This window comes from Cebus imitator, unplaced genomic scaffold (genome assembly GCF_001604975.1).
Source record: "Cebus imitator isolate Cc_AM_T3 unplaced genomic scaffold, Cebus_imitator-1.0 Scaffold248, whole genome shotgun sequence".
NCBI classification, from domain to species: domain Eukaryota; kingdom Metazoa; phylum Chordata; class Mammalia; order Primates; family Cebidae; genus Cebus; species Cebus imitator.
In genome coordinates, this window is record NW_016107563.1 from 3,051,332 (window position 1) to 3,054,695 (window position 3,364).

Sequence of the window (3,364 nt, forward strand, 5' to 3'; positions counted from 1 at the left end):
AGCCCCATCCCCAGCAGGAGGCTGGGGCATAGCTGGGGAGGAGCCTAGTGGGGAGAAGTCATCCTACCCAGAGGCAGATTTGTGGGTGCAGCCAGAGGCAGGGTGCGTATGGGGCCAGGAGTAGAGAGAGGTGGAGGGCAGACATTAACTGAAGAACTCCTATTATTTGCATTGAACTAGAACCCAAGGATTACCAAGCCACAGAAAGTCAATCTCACCCAGCCGAAGGACAAATCCAGTGGATGTGGCTAAGCCCAGAGGTTTGATGAAGGCATTCCTAACAAGTCTTCTCCCAAATATAACACATTCAGGAAATCCCTTGGAGAATTTCTGGGGAAGAAAGGAGAGGGGATAATGGCCCAAACCCTTCTCAAGTCTCGCAAGGGATTATGAAATCCTTCCCAATCTTGGGTTCCTTTGAGCACCATCTCAACCCAGTTCAGCCAGTGACTCCTCAACTGGGTTTTTTGTCCCCTAACTCACTGGCTAGCTCCATATCACTGGCACAGTCTGCTTCCTGACACATGGGCTCTGGAGCCCTTCTCAGAGCCAGGGCCAAAACACCTCCTTCCAATGGTTCATCTTGGTGTCTCATCCTGAGACAGCTGACAGTCCTCGGGGCCAGACCCACTGACCTGTCTTCCCTTTGGTGAGACACATTGGCCTTCCGATCTTGGTCTCAAACCTTAACTCTGTAATAATCACATTCTCACAAGCAGACCCCGTATTCACTCAAGTATCCTTCCATCAGAGATGCTCAGAATCAAAACTTAAGTGCTCTCATGTGATGGGATAAACTTGAACCTCTTCTTCAGAACTTCCTGGAAAACCTAGTACAGAGTCCTCCATGTTTATATGAACTGGATTGAGCCCAACCCCTGGCAATGTATAGAAATCCTGACTCCTTTGCAGACTTCATCACCGAGCTCTGTTGATTCCTTTCTGAAACACCATCGCCGAAGAAACACCATCGCCAGTCTGTCCCTTACTCTCCACCTTCACTGCCTCTCCTCTGGTTTGAGCCACTCTTATCTTTGCCTGGGTTATTGCCATAACCTCCTCCCTGCTTCCACTCTGGTCCACATCCAATCCCTTTGCTGTACAAGAAGTTCACCTGCCTAAAACTCTTCCCTGGTCTGCCATTGCCCTGAGAATATGATGGTAGGCTCCTCACCCAGTGGCCCTACCATCTGTTCATTGCTTGTAGCTCACCTCCGTTCACGGTTATCTTCCCACCAGCCCCAGCCACAGTGGCTTTCTCCCTGTCTTTCTATATGCCCACCATGTTCTTGCTCTAGTACTGTTCTTACTCTAGTACCATTACCACTGCCTGGAGCAGCCTCCATCCGCAGGCTAGCTCTTGGTTACACTTTATAAGTCCAAGCTTCAGAAAGGCTTTCTCTGACCACTCAAGACAAAAAAAATTCCTCATGGTATTCTCCTCTTTCCCCTATGGCACTTACCAGACATTAAAGTGTACATCTAACTGGGCTTTCACTTACTCCGTATCTATTTTCACTACTGGCCCATTAGCTCTATTATAGCAAAGACAACGTCTGCATGGTTCATCTTTACATGGCATAATCCACATACTAGATACTCAAAATTATTTCCTGAGTGAGTAAGTGGGTAAACTGTCTTTGTCTGTTTTGTGTTGCTATAACAGAATACTTGAGGCTGGGTAATTCATAAGGAAAAGAGGTTTATTTGGTTCATGATTCTGGTGGCTGGAAAGTCCAAGACTGGGCAGTTGCATCGGCTGAGGGACCCATGTTGATTTGAATCAAGGAACCAGCATCTGCAAAGAGATCACATGATGAGAGAGAAACAGAGAAAGCAACCAAGGAAGGCACACTATTTTTAACAACCTGTTCTCAGGGGAACTAATCCATTCCTATAAGACTGAGAACACACTCACCCCCACAAAATGGTATTAGTCTATTCATGAGGGATCTGCCCCCGTGACACAGACTCCCACTCAACCCCACCTACCGACACTGCTACATTGGCGATCAAATTTCAACATGAGTTTTGGTGGGAGACAGACCGTAGTATAAACAAAAGAGAGAGAGTAGGCTACAATAAAGCAAAGGACACCAGGTGGCAGCTGATTTAATAACCACTTGGGCTCTGACAGTCCTTGACTGGCATCTGAGATCAACCACGTTCTAGCTGTGTGACACTGGGCCAATCACTTAACCTCACTAAGCCTCAGTTTCCTCATCTATGAAATAATGATTATAAGACTTTCCACACTAGGTGGTTTTGAAAATTAAAGGTAGTATATTTTGAGAGTCTGACCCAGTGCCTGGCACTAAATAGATCTCCTCATTTATGCTAAAAACACCTATTGAAAGCATCCATGGGGTGGCCCTGAGCTGGGGTCTGGGGACTCTACAGACCCTGCACACAAGGAGGATACCAGTTAGAGGCTCTATAAATTGCAGCTATTCATAGTAGTGGAACTACTGGTAGTATTAATAAACAAAATGTTAGGAAATTCTCTAGCCAGAGTGAAAGAGCCAAGCCCTGTGGAAGCCCGCCTGGGAAAACCAGGGACATGAGGGAAGGGAACACAGTGTGAAGCAAAATACAGGAGCCAGTGTGTGTTTTACTATAAATTGTCCTTTGATCTTTTTTTCACGGTTGGCTTCCATTTTCCATTTAACTGAATTCAAGAATTCTCTGACGAAAGTTTTCATTCACAGAATGGATATCTATGTGTAGGTTGCTTTCAGGAGAAGGAGATTCAGAGGTGATTGCAACGTGCTGTCTGCCCTCAAGGAGCTTATAGGGGAACAAGATACACAAAAACTGCAATCACAAGTCAAACCTAAAACAGACACAGGTGAAGGGATGGAGATTCAGAGGGGAGAGCAGCAGGCTTCATGGCAGGCAGCATTTGAGTAGACTGGAGGACACACGGGAGGAGGGAGCATGGCAATGGGAGGGGTGTGGGATATGGAGCCGGATGACCTAGCTGAAAATTTGCCCTTCGATGGCCAGATGCAGTGGCTCACGCCTGTAATCCCAGCACTTTGGGAGGCCAAGGCAGTCGGATCACCTGAGAAACCCCATCTCTACTAAAAATACAAAATTAGCCAGGTGTGGTGGTGCACGCCTATAATCCCAGCTACTCAGGAGGCTGAGGCAGGGGAATGGCTGCCATTGCACACCACTGCACTCCATCCTGGGAAACGAGCGAAACTCCATCTCAAAAAAAAAAACAAAACCATTTACCCTTAGAAAAGCCACAGTGGGCCGGGCGCGGTAGCTCAAGCCTGTAATCCCAGCACTTTGGGAGGCCGAGGCGGGTGGATCACGAGGTCAAGAGATCGAGACCATCCTGGTCAACACGGTGAAA